Raw genomic sequence first — 14460 nt, 5'->3', positions numbered from 1 at the left:
ATGACGCCAGCGGGGGTGTTTTTTAGATGACGTCACGTGGGCTAATTAGGTCAGCCAATGCGTTACGCGCGCCCATGACGCAGCAGCTTTATATAGCAGATGACGTAGACCAGCGGATTAGGTCATGGGGCGCCTGGTGGTGTGGGGGATCTAAAACTCTTGCTTGTCGCCACTGCAGAGAGGCCCAGGGTTCAAATCCCGCCTCGGGACACTGCATGTGACACCTGTTCGCAATGCTGGCCGTCGAGGGTTTTGGAGTAATCCTGTTTCCTCCTCCCTCCGTCCTCACTCTTCAATGGCCGAGGCCCAGCGTTTGCGAAGTTTCAGAGATCAGCAACCAAAAGCCTCGCGCACGAGCACTCATTTGTTTTTCTATTGACATTGAGTTGTAATCGCACTTCATCTTGTAATGAGCCAATAATCTTGCCATCTGCTGGTCCCACTCTAGCATCGTTAAGGTTTTCATCTTTCTTCTTCTTTGGACCACTGCCGTCATTCACACCCGGTTGACTTACTTCTACCGAAGACTCCTTCCTGTTAGTATACCATGTCCATCCACTTCTAGTTGATGCTGTCTACCCATTACACATACACAGCTCATCTACTTCTCGCTGATGTCTTCTAAAGATTGTACATACCCGGTCCACACTTCTAACTGATGCCTTCTGAGCGTTTAACTCCACACCGCCACCCGCTCTTTTAAGTACGTGATGGCCGTTCATTATAATCCCTTCAGATTATTTGGGTTTTGACACTTGTGTGGACAGTTTCTCCTCCACTTACCTCTTACTACTTTTTTCAAAGAACACACTCCCCTCAGCCGGTAAAAAATCATTCAATCATCAATAGTACAGTCAAACTGGCAAGGGCTCTGTCAGCCAATGACAGCCATGGAAACAAAATAGCGATGCCGCCACCTTCCTCCTGCCCTCTCTCCTTCACTACCTTCCTCCAGTCACCAGTCGCCAGTCACCAATCACCAATCACCAGTCACCAGTCACCAACGCCTTCACGCCCATTCTCATCTCGCCACCCGCCCATGAATCTGCCCCATCCACACCCACCCACCCGATCCTCAGCAGCACACAAATCCGCCTTCGACTCAGAACGTCTCCCGCAAAGTGTACCCGCCTTCTTTCATTAACCCCCGCCCTGCTCTATCTCTGCTTCCAGCCCACCCGTACAAGACTAGCATGTCCCACCCCACACTGCTCCTCCACCCTCCACTCACACCACTCACACTCTACATGTTCCCCACCTTGCAACTCCCCCTCCCCACAACTAACCCAAGCATGTCGCTAGCTTTCGTGTCCGCATTGTTCTCCCGAGCACCGCAGAAGTGCAGATCAATCAGGCGATCGGCAAAAGTGATCGTCACGTGACCAGAACGGCCCTATGCTGGCATTGTTTTGTTTTTTGTTTTAAAGACGAGTTCAGACCTGCTCTGCCTCGCGCTCAGCTCGAGTGGAAGTGACGTCACAAGATGGACATGCACGTGCTTCTCTCTCTCTCTGATCTCGTGTCACTATCTCTGTGTTCGACCAAAGTCGAGATCACTCACTGACTTCTGTTAAACAAAATAAAAACAAAGGGAGAGCAGTCTGTTGTGGCAGTGATCTCCCTTTTGTGACTGGCAAAGACTTCATCAGTAGCTGGCGTGGAAAGTGATTGGTCTTGACAGGCATCTGTTTTAAACATTTTAAATGTGCTGCGTACTGGCTTTGAGAAGGATTATTCTTTCTTTCTTTCTCTCACTCTCTCTTTCTCTCTCTCTCTCACACATTTAAAACACTCAGCAGCGGTGACCTAGGAAACGGAGTTGACAGGAGTGTCTCCTCGCTCCGTACACACCCTCTTAAATACGTGGTTTCTTCTCTCTCTCTTTTTACTCTGCAAAGCTAGTTTTTACATTCGAGACAGGAACCTTTTAACACGCCAAGTATTCCTCCCGAAAAAGTTTTTTCTTTATCTCAACATTTCCTTGTGACAATCACTGTTTTGTGCTCAACGGACATTGAAAACATTAATGGCGCAGAACGAATACTTAGAAAACAGATTTTTTGAAGACATTTCTTAACATTTGTGTGACGCCCATGGTTCTGCCAGGCAGTCGTCCAGAAATATTCAAATATTCAAACACTCAATTTCATCATGATATATGAAGGACTAGAATTTTCGCACACTGAAAATATACATTGTTTGTTAGGATATGTTGGGTGTCGATTCAAAAGTAAAAGTTAATATATAAATTTAAACAAAAGTATTTACATTAAAACGTGTTTAAAACATTTCAAGATGGCAGTGAAGTAAGCAAATTACATTGAATTAATTTGATTGAAATAATGGAGAAGGGCTTAGAGAGTAACACGTGTGTTCATTTTTTAAATGCCGACAAACTCCACAAGTATGCACACACACACACACACACACACACACACACACACACACACACACACACACACACACAGATTATTTTTAATGCTTATTCAAGCACACATACCAAGCTTGCGAGCGTATGAATATATGTCTTCCACACGCAAACGCACACACAAACACAGAAACATACCTCTCTCTTTCTTTCTCCCTCCATTCCTCTCTCTCTCTGGGTTAGTTCAAACTGTTATTCATGGGATCATCTCGTCACAAAGTTGTTTTATACGATTCCTCGAAATTTTCGATCCTTGCACCACATGGAGTGAGGAGAGGTGACTACTGCTCAGGGCGAGCTCCTTCTCTGTGTGTAACTCATTAGTTCCCCCGCACGTGGAGCTTTCCTGTCATTAGCCTTGATTAAGTCCGATTAGAATCTGACAATATCTAACACTATATGTGCTGATTATTGGCTTTAAAAAAAACTGGGAGAGCTGATCCTTGTTTTTGTTTTCAAAGATGACCTGTGGTCAGTTGAAGTCGAGAGATGCAGCACAAGACTTTTTTGTTTTGTTTTGATTCGGTTTATTTAGCTTTGATTTGCTTTTTGTTTGTTTGTTTATCTTAATTTTTTTAAAGGGTGGTAATGATCAAGATTAGCAGACCCAAGAGAAGGTGTTGCACCCCAGACTTTAACAAATTATAACTAATTGATACTCTTGAATTAATCAATGTCGTTTTGTGAGAGGTTAAATAAAAATGCTCAAGCAACTCATGTTTCCAAAAAGAAATTTAAAATAGAGAATCATCAGGTACCCTTACTCTGATCCTCTTCTAGCACCACCCTGACAATAGTCTGTAAACACATTGTTGAGTTTCTCACTAACATTTCGGGCATTAGGTTTTCATGCACTGGGTGAACTCTATCCCTCGTTGCTATGGTGAATGGAGACCTCGGCAATGACCCTGACACCATGGCAACACTGACCCGCGTCAGGGCAGTGTGTCACGTGGTCACGGGCAATCGGGAGGCATACAACCGAGGTAGGGTGACGTGGAGAAAGAGAACATTGAGGCCCTCCGTTAAACTGTTTTTATAGGATTCACCTCTTACTTTTTAATTCATCTGCAACCGCAAGTTTGAGAAAGAAAAGACTTGGAGGAACGGACTGACCAGCGGACACAGGTGTGTCTGTAGACTGACAGGTAATATCTTGACCACAGGCTTGCTTTCTGCTTTCTCAATATCGTCCGTCCGTTCGTCTGTCTGTCTGTCTGTCTGTCTGTCTGTCTGTCTGTCTGTCTGTCTGTCTGTCGGTGCACCGTCTGTCTGTCTGTCTGTCTGTCTGTCTGTCAATATCACTTAACACCTTCACATCGATGTCGATTATCTCGTGGACTGATCGCTGTGTGGGACTCGTGTTGATCATCGCGGTGCACTAAATGTCGTCCAGCCAGACATCAGACCATCGTGCTCACACACACACACACAGCCAGACACAGACTAGCGTGGATTATCCAGTCTCATCGTTTGATCCCATGATGATTGTGCACGCACCGTGTCCCGTGAGATAAACACTTGTGACGGACGCTCCGTGTGTGAGTGTGTGTCTGTGTGTGTGTGTGTGTGTGTGTGTGTGTGAGTGTGTGTGTGTGTGTGTCTGTGTGTGTGTGTGTGTGTAGCAGACACAGAAGGGCGCTGACGTCAGTCCCATGTACAATACAGAGATCAATAGAGGGGGAGCGGGGTGGGTTGGGGGAGGGGCGAGGGGTAGAGAAGTCAGCGGGGCGGAACGTGTGTAGTGGCGAGCAAAGCGAAATCAATATCCACACAACAATGATAACACGTGGCAGTACAGGCCACTTGCACCATGGGAACATAAACATTCCCTTCTCCCATCTCTACATTCCCCTGTACTAACATCCCAAGATGATGAAGTGGGAAGAAGGAATTTTTTTTTCTATTTATTTACCGTAAATTTCTATTCCTCTATCCCAGTCTCTCTTTTGTCTGTCAGTCAGTCGTCCATTGACCGGTACCTGTCGTTGGGGGGATCACATGGGTGATAGGACAGGTGACAGGGTCGCTAGTCTTGCTTACTTTGGGCGATAGTCAGCAGGTCCTGTACAGGTCAACCAGTCCAACCTTTGACCTTTGTAAGTCAGTTCTTCCCGTAGTCATCGCGGCGTCGACTGCCTTTCAACTCGCTCGCTTAGCGGTTCAGCGATGATGTAACTCAATACATGTATGTGGCTGTTCATCTATTCAGTAAATAACCTACCTGTCTATGTTTTTTCACCTGTCAGTGAATAATTCACCATACACGTACCAGTTTAATTTGGGGACACACACTGATATCAGAAAATTGTACTCGAGACACCTTTTCCGACAGTTGAGTGTTTTACAAAACTAATCTTTAAAAAATCTGTCTTCCTAATCCTCAGATCACCGTCACTCTCTCCAACAATTTTATTTTTCTGCAAACGTCCCTCGTCCGTCCATTAAACAGTAAAAACCCGCGTAAAGGAAGAAAGCTGCTGACGTCAGCGCTAACACGTGACCTGTTGGGCGAAACAGTCTCTGGTGGCGACACCACGGTTTTCTGCATACACTGCAGTGTGAACATCCCCTCTAGTGTGAACACCACCGCCGTGTGAACACCACTCCCACCACAGGCTGAAAAGCTGCTGGCGGCAATCAAAAATAAATGCTTTCAAAGGTTCTCGCCATGTGGCGCCTGCGTCCCATTCACTCGGCGTGAGTGAGGGCGCTGCAACCGTCATGACATCACGTGGTCTGTAAAATTTACATGAGACGCAGCTCGCGCGCGCAGATGAGTGTCAGGGATGGATGTGGGAGGATGGGGAGGTACTAGGGAGACGGACATCGATTTTTACGAGGGTAATGGGGGAGTGAGGGAAAGGTGGGGGAGTGAGTGATGCCCGGATGTTTAAGAATAACAATGGTTATGTCCTTTTTTGTAACGAATGGGATTGAGGTTTCAAAGCAGCTGGCTGTGAGCTTTTCTCCGCATAAATGAATCAAATTTTTTTCTGTCTTGTATGAATATTTTGATCTCTAGTAATAAATATGAATATTTCTGTTGAATAAAAGAGGGAGAGAAAGAAAACCAATTTCTCTTTCATTATATATCTATAAAGACAAAGATAAAGACATATATAAATACAAAGATAAAAACATATATAAACACAAAGATCCAGCAGGAATTGTGGGCTTTGAAGACTGCCTCATCAAAGTGTTCAAGAATGACACATTATGATTACAGTCTGTTCATACTTTGAATCGAAATGGAGGCTGGTTATGTGCCTGTAAAACTGTCAGGAGAGTGTGTGGCAGTGAGGACAGTAATGGGAGGTAGAGCTGAAGGGAAGCATCTGAGGGACACATCACTGATCCAAACCTCTCATCCGCAATGTCCTCGTCCCACGGTGTCCTCAGACACACCATGACAGTCTGGATGAGCAGGTAGGTGTGGATACCATCTAAACACATGTCGACTGTCGCATCGTGTTTATGAGGGTGGAAAGTGCTAATAACACGTTCAATGAAGCTTACATTGATGTCTATTGTTGTATGTTACAGCACAATGTTATACATATTGACAAGCTAGGACACACTGTAGAGCATATTGACAATTCTACAGGTATACATACTCACTCCCTGTAACTCAGACATTTTGACGAGGGCGCTAATGTAGATGTCAGAACACAAGACCCTGTGAGCTTTACATCATCTTTTGTTGAATCTCTTTTCTGTGTTTTCACTCTAACATTTCCTGAAACTGCAGCCAAATCGCCATTACAATCAGTTCTGTCCCTTGTGTAAATTTGAAAGCAGCTTGTAACATGTCATATCGGAAGCTTCTAGAAAACGTCAACACGCGTGTAAATTTGGTCAGAGAAAAACTTTGAATATAAAACATTTTTTTTTCAGATTCCACCAGCACCTTAACGATAAGACATGCTGCGGTCCTGTCTTCATAGATGGCGATACAATCGGTCTCTTTTTTGCTCATTTTTTATTTAAAAAACTATGTTCGCATTGTCACCAAGAGTTTGACAGACAGCAAAGGAGAGACGCCATCTTGATCGGCATTGTCACGAAAACGAGTCTCTTCATCTTTCTCTTCCTCTCCACATCTCTGAATTTAAAAAAAAAAACGGTCAACGTTCCGACTAGAAATGGAGGAGAAGTAAAGAGGGAATTTCGTTGGAGTGGTCGCGATATTCAAGTGTGGGTTCCATGACAAGAAACAAAGGGCAGACCACTCCACGTTTTTTTCCGGACTTCCGCTGTGATCGCTCACAGTGCACGCCTATTGATTTCTGTCCCAGGACCGTACGCATCGCCTAAAATGGCTTTACTGTCTTGGCGCATGCGCAACTGCCCATATCCTGTTTTCCAACAATCAGATGTACGTGTCATCATCTCGTGTCATCGTTACTGAGTGCTGGCCCTTTGTTTTAAAGTTGGAACTTTTGTGTTCAGGAGTTGAATCCTTGCTAAAGGTGTTTGGTTTTGTTAATGATTTAAATTATTTTTCAAACTTGTATAAAATCAACCTTCGGAATGTGGCTTTGCTAAAATTGTTCTAAGATGCACTTGCACTTGGCAGGATAATTTTCCTTCTAAAATTTAATCTGATAGTACATCTACATTACAAGAGACACAGACCGAATTAAAAATAAATATGTGTATGTGGTCTTGAAAATGAAAGATTCGTAGTAACTTTAGTTATTTAGATATTTAGTTATGTAGTTTGTTTTCCAAAAGAAAAATTTCCAGAAGCAAGGTGAGATGTAATGGGAAGGCTACAGGAAATTATCCATTTCGCCATTTTATGTCCTTCAAGTAGGATCCAAATCATTTTCTTTTTCTGTCTTCAGGTGCTTGAGTGTTGGTGTCTTTCAGGACTTGGTGTTGATTCCATCACAAGCAGCGCAGGCGACTTGATTGACCGAAAGTATAAACATGAATATACAAACAGAGTAACGGAGCTGCATTTCCGTTAAACAATCTGTTTTGTTGGCACTCTGAGCCTCGCGAAAATGGATTGACAAAATATAAAGTTTATTTCGGATTTCTGTATCTGGATTTAGCAGATCATTTTTCAGTTTGAGCTCTTTATCAGCATTTATTGAGTTGGTTGTGCTGAGTGTGTATCATTGATTCTAATTTACAGATGTGGAACATTTTGTGTCTGGCTTCTTCTGGTCTTTACAAACTCTATGACTGCTTTAATTGTAAAGAAATATTAACTTATTATTTTAAGAAAACGGAAACCTGAAAGAAAAAAAGGAAGGACGAAAGCAAAACAGGACAAACACGGAGAAGTAAGTTGAAAGGCAAGAGGAGAAATAGCATCATTTTTACAACTGATAATGAAAGATTTCAAGCATTTTGCGGATTACAAGAATCAACACTTTACGGATTTGAAAGATTTCAATACTTGGCTTGTTCACGAATCATGCTCAACAATTACTCGACATAACAACTCCGATCGCTTCACAACGTGGCGGCCCGTCTGGAGAAATTAATTGAAACCACAGACAGATCGAAGCCGGCAACGGAAATTCGACATTGTACAGGCGTTTGATCAAGCGGCGAGCACAGAGGCTGTAGCAGGAGGTCGATGAGTGTCTGTTGAACATGAATACCCAGAGCTTTAATTTGATTGGCTTCTCCTCCTCTAGAGAATCAATGTTTTGGGTTACGGGCTTTGAAGTGCTAATAAGATATGACACGTACATTGACTGACGGCACTGGAGGGACTCGGATGAACCTCAACGGTTTCAGGTTTGCCGTTACAGCCGCCAAGGAACGTTAATTTTACGTGGCTCGGCAGTAACTATCTTTCGGGGTGGGCATCGGTTCTGGGGTTATTTCAGTAACATAAGGGGAGGACAATAACAGTGTACCCACCCACAAAACCACAACACAGGACAGACCAAAAGTCTCTCTTTCACATCTCCTCTTTATTCGATTTCAATCTTATTTCCATCCAATAGAGGTCTGTGCTAGTGTTTCACTGTAAACCTTAATCTGGAGTAGTCGACATATTTACAACAGCATCCAAACAAGCAGATGATATGGTTGGTATAAAACTGACCTAACTGTTTATTATCCTTGAGAAGTATATGGACATTAAAAACAACAAAAATGTATTTCCCTTTGATGACACTATCTTTCCCATCAAATACCTCCGTGGGGCAAAGAGTTCAGACCAAACTATCCAATAATAAAGGAATGAATTTTGTCTATATTTTATTTCTCCAAGTTTTGAGATTTCTGCGCCGACAATTATGTATACATAGACACTGTAAAGTTATAAGCTTTTGACTGAAAGTTTTATAAGGTTCACTGTTGCTAGGCACCGACTGGCTTTGTTGTTTTTGTTGAGAGCTTCCTCATAAAGTTCGCCCTGCCCCGACTGTGTAAAGGATTAATGAAAAAAATATGGCAGAGAATAAGATCATTTGCATTAAAATTAAATCACTGTTAACATAATAACACATTTGTTGTATGACTGTTTATGAAATGAAAAATTTTAAAGTTACTTGCATCACGAAAAAAAAGAACAAGAATTCTGTTTTAGACAAGTTCAGGTATCATGCTACCTCCCGTGTTTTATGTCTGCAGTGAAAACTAATATTCCTCATCCCAGGAATCCGGTTTCTATTTTTACCTCGCATCGCTGCCCCTCATGCGTGAAGTCACCCACGACAGGTAAACTCCGGGGAAGGAAGGTTTTCAGTAGCACAAACACATGCACCCGCGCCATTAATCATCGACTGATATTTTACACTTAAAATACTCTTGTCTCCTTTGGTCTGATAAACGCCGGAAGTTGCTAACCGTCGTTGCCAGGGCGCCATCCCCGACTTCCGGTGGACCAGGCAAAGCAACAGACCGGTCGCTGACTCACTCTCCGTTCGCAGAGTTACCTACTCGCTGGCTGGCATTCAGGTCTGATTGTGGTAATGGAGAGAAAGCTTTTATTTCTCCTCCAGCCGCCAGAGTATTCTTAAACGTTTAGCGGATCATCAGCCTCAGGTCTTGGCAGTGGATCGATGTAACCGACATCAAAGTGTTCAGAAACGATTACATGAACAAGATATAATCTATGATGGTAAAAGAGAGACCTATAATTCAAAAATTCCATGTTGGCAAAAAACAGAAGAAAGTAGAAAGAGAATAAAAGGAAGGAAAATACACAGATAAAAAGAAGTAACTAACGAATAAATAAAAAGGCATAATGAAAGAAAGATCTAATAAACGAAAGAAAAAACAGAAAAATGAATAAATTAACGAAAAAATAAAAGAAATAAGGTAAATATAAAAGAATCATCACCATCATGACCATCATCATCATCAGAGTGATAATACAGTGAACTTAACTTAAATAATGCCATATTTTGGTCTTAGGGCCAGGCTCATGTCGCTGTACAGAAAACAAAGACACACACAGAGACATACACGGAGGCACGCAACACAACATGTAACATTGTTGTCTGTATAATTATCCAATGAGATCAATGATATCTAACTAGAAGCTGCTCCAGCGTGCGCGATCCATTTAAAAAACTGTGATCCTGGCTGCAAATGTTTTTTTCCACCCGACAAGTCCCACGACAGAACTGATCCAATAAGTAGGTTTGTTTTGTTGTTTTTTTTATTGATGAATGAATTAAAGAAAGAAAATCATTTTATGTATCACCAGTCAGGAAAGACACAACTACAGTCACAAAAATTCTTCTATCCAAGGGTTCCAGACAGTGTGTGTTTTTTTCGGACACGAGAAGTTTGTCACCGATGCCCACATTTTACCCCCTGGATAGCGACTTACCCTCGCTCCATGAACGGCCCATGTTCTGTAGAAAAGTGTAGCAAACACTGTACCACGTGACTCATCCTAACCCTGCCACACACCCCACCACCCACACAGTTTGATGCAACACCAGGCGGTCAGTGCACGTGCAGCTACACGCGCGTCCTCTCACATCGCTCCTAACGACTGCATCGTCGTTGTCCGACGACAAGCGGCTTGCCAGGAGCTGGTGATAATTACGATCGCAAGGTGATGGCCTCAACATCCAGAAACTGGAGACAGTTGAGGTCTCAACCGCCAGTAAAATCAAAAGAGAATATTCAGAAGTGGGCTAGAAATAGACGGTGGATTGATAATTATAATTTTTTAAAAACTAGGGTGAAAGGGTGATGAACTGGCACAAAAGGAGATGAATTATTAACGGCCCATCAGGCAGTGGTGTGACGAATGGTCCCTCTGCCATTTCGCCAGCCAATTATTAGACTGCATGTCTGTCAGGTTCCATCCTTACAGCCCGTGCGCGTGCGAGTGCGAGGTCTGAGCATGAAACTGTGGAAAACATATTTTTATGCCGTACGTCAGTGTATAAATATATTTAATAAAATATTGTGGCCAGTGCTGGGTGAACCTGGGACAATCAAGGTCTTTCTTCAGAGATGAAATTTTGGGTTTGTTTACTTTATTTTCAATGTACACGAATACCTACTCAGTGGTCCGAACAACCACCCCACACACACACTCACACAAACACACACACACACACACATGTTTCACGTGACAACCGTTTCGATTTGCACCTCACATCGAAAAGCAAAAACCGATTAGGACAGGAATATTTCTGATTTCATCTTGTCCCACGTGGAGGTTTGTGTACTCGCCCTGCTGGTGTGTTCGCCGGTGGAGACGAAGTCAAGCGAAGTAAAGTATTGTTATTGTCACACCACGTGAGTGGAGGGAGGGGTTAGGAGAGACAAAAAATATTAGTTTGTTGCCTAAACAGTTGACTGTCTGCTGTCTTTAACTTTTATGCAATGTCGATTTTAGAAATGGAATAAACAGTACTTCCTACTTCCTTCAGTACTAAATTAGCAAGCCTCCTCCTCCTCCTCCTCCTCCTCCTCCTCCTCCTCCTCATCATCATCATCGTTATAATATCGTTATCATAATCATCATAACTTATTATTATCCTCCTCCTCCTCCTCCTCATCATCATCATCATCATCAACAACAACAACGATAACATCACTTATAGAAGCACCACAAGCTTCCAGTAAATAATAACTTTGCCTTTGTGAAAACACCTCCCCCCTATTCCCTCCTACCCAACAATAAAGAATCGTGTGAAGGTGAACATCTGAATGTTTTTCATGTTCACGTGCTTTGATGACCTGGCCTTATATTCATGGAGCAACACCCAAGTTATCCAGTCAGTAATCCTACCTTGTTGTTTGTGGTCATTTAGGATCCAGATAAAAATAAATAAACATTATCTAGTCAGACTATTTGTATAAATGTGTATTTCAGTATCTCGAAAAATATTTCACATTAATACGGCAATAAATGAATTTTTGTAATATATCACATGTGTATTTCAGAATCTCTTTCCTATGTTAATAATAGTACTCTTTGAAACAACAACAACAACAACAACAGTAATTTTTACAGCTACAAGCTATTCACTGCGCACCAAACACACAAACACAAGATGTCTGATGCTGAGTATATAAATATATCTGCTTAGATATATCTGTTCTTTCACTGAACAGCAGAGCGAGAAACGGAAAACACGCAAAGATTTGAAAGTCTCATTTTCTTATCCACTTATATGAAAAAAAAAATTGAGAAGTTCAAAATGAAATACCTTCAGCTTGAAAATGTGACTCCAACACATAAAGAGTATCCTACGAGTGATGTAAGCAGCGAATATCTATTGCTGGCTAGATAAGATAAGGGAAATCTGAACCTACTGTTGTTGTTTTTTTGTTTTGTTTTTGTTTTAATTTTTTTGTTTTTGTTGTTTGTTTTTTTTTTTTTTTTTTTTTTTTGCTTTTGTTTGGTTTTTTTTTTTTTGTTTGTTGGGTTTTTGTTTGTTTGTTTTTTTTTACAGAAAAGTCGGAAATTTTGGCTGGACTACATCATAAGAAGCCGTTGTCATGCAAGCATCGTCAAGATAACAAAGGTACCGACTTCTGTCATCGGTCGTTGTAACAGAACATAAATGTTTTGTTTCTCATGCTTCCCTTGGATGTCGAGGTTCATCAACCACTTCTGACAGAGGGATGCCGAGGTTCTGACAGAGGGGTGGATCATCCAAGTTTTTCTATACACCTGAAAGTCACAGAAGAAAAAAAATGGTCTTACAACTGCAGACCTTTCTATCGCCAGAGTTTCTGTCTGGCATGGTGCAGGACCTGAGGCCTGTCGCCCGAGGATTGGATGTCTTTGTCCACAAGGATCCCTTCTCATAGACTTAGGGGAGCAGTGGTAGAAAATCATTGTTTGGTCTGATTAAAATGTCTCATGATTGATAGATAAGAGGATTTTCTTGATTTCACCTGACAGTCACTCATTCACTTTCTCGTGTTGTACACCGCAGTCTGCTTTCACCGGAACACTGTATCTCTCAGGGAAGTGGCTCAACCGGCCAACGCTGCCTTAAGGTCCCTTTGTACCCGGGATACGGCAAATTCCTTTTTCTGGAAGAATCAAGCCACATAGGAGTGTTCACTAACCTCCTGAAACCAACTAAAAAAAGCTTTTTTCAAGATCTTCATGTAGAGCGGTCTTCGTTTTCTTGTGTTGTGGTTCTATTCTGCTCTTCCTGAGATGCTACCATTTTTTTTACGGTCCTAATGGCGGACAGCGTGGATCACCTAACGCTCAACTTGTCTGTCGCATCTTTCTTTTTATTTCTCCTTGTCAACTGACGATCTGAGCTTCCTCTTCCACAGTAATCTGACTCAGCTTGTTTGAACCATTTCACTGTTTCTCACACTGATGACAGTTGGTTGAGCAGACAAACCCTCGCTGGCAGCAGACCACGTTCTCCCAAACCCTAACACAACAACCGCTGACGTCACTCAATCGAAAGTCGTTGTAAGCCTTACGTCACAGGTACTTAGGCCAATCGCTGCTCATCCCCCTCCCTGTGAACTCTTTGCACTCACATCCACCACATCAGGAAACTGCGTCAGCATCCAAAGAAAAGATCGTTTAAACGGATTTTGTTCACTTTTGATTTGAATTTTAGTTCGTTATATTGAAAATTCGATGCATTGAAATTCGTTATATCGAGGTTTTTCTTTGATGTTGAACTCTTTGATGATGTTCCATGACTTTGGAAAAGATTGTTGTATTGAAAAAAATTGTTATATAGAGATTCCACCCGTAATACCCGATGAAACATTCCTGTAAATAAACGCGCTGATCCCACTGACAATATCTGGGTACACGTGTGAGGGCTGCGCTGATGACTTTGTCAATACCCGGGTACAGGTGCCTGCAAATAATTGCTTCAAGCTAAGACCACGGCCTCCTTTTTGTCACCCCTCCCGCTACAACAACCTCCCCCTGAAAGCCCCATTGACGGGCACTAAGGCGAGTCGTTGTTGACGTGGCCACAGCGCATTGGTCCGACGTTTAGACGATAAGGCAGTCGATGAAAAGTCCAATAACTCACTTATGTTCAGGTGCTGCATGCGGCATTGAGGACAATATTTCAAAGGACTCGAATGTGGGGAACAAGGGACACGCGTCGCGGTGCGCCAAAAGAAAAAGGACAGCCTCGATCTGGCTTGAGCAGCCGCGGTGCATGCCGGGAACAATGTTCCTCCATTAATTTTATTTCAAGCTCGGCATTGCTGCGCGCTGCCGTGTCTATCGACACGAGAGTCGGACTACGATTTAAAACCGCAATTAGTTGTGTGATGTGTGTGTCTGTGTGCGTGTGCGTGTGCGTGTGCGTGTGCGTGTGCGTGTGCGTGTGCGTGTGTGCGTGTGTGTGTGAGAGAGAGAAAGAGAGAGGCGGGGGCGATAAAAAACGGGATAGATAGAAGAGACAGCTGCTAGGGGGATAACTATGAAGCAAAATTTGTGGAGAGAAAAGCACAAATCAGAGTTTGTGGATGTTGAGGGTTTGTGGGTGTGTGTGATGGAGTGTGTGTTTGTGAATGCACCTGTGTGTTCACACATTCTCTGTATGTGTCCGATACTTCCAATGTTCGAGGCTCACCTGCTGGCA

General features: G+C 42.8%; 1 long non-coding RNA gene across 2 annotated transcripts in view; it reads right to left on the bottom strand.

The window, feature by feature from the left end:
• LOC112574139 overlaps positions 1-14460 on the bottom strand; it is a 30446-nt gene that overhangs the window by 13184 nt on the left and 2802 nt on the right. The gene's annotated exons all lie outside the window — the stretch shown is intronic.

The sequence above is a fragment of the Pomacea canaliculata genome, linkage group LG10 (assembly GCF_003073045.1).
Source record: "Pomacea canaliculata isolate SZHN2017 linkage group LG10, ASM307304v1, whole genome shotgun sequence".
Classification (NCBI taxonomy): Eukaryota; Metazoa; Mollusca; class Gastropoda; order Architaenioglossa; family Ampullariidae; genus Pomacea; species Pomacea canaliculata.
The sequence above is the reverse complement of the archived record's forward strand: the minus strand, read 5'-3'. Positions and strand labels throughout refer to the sequence as shown.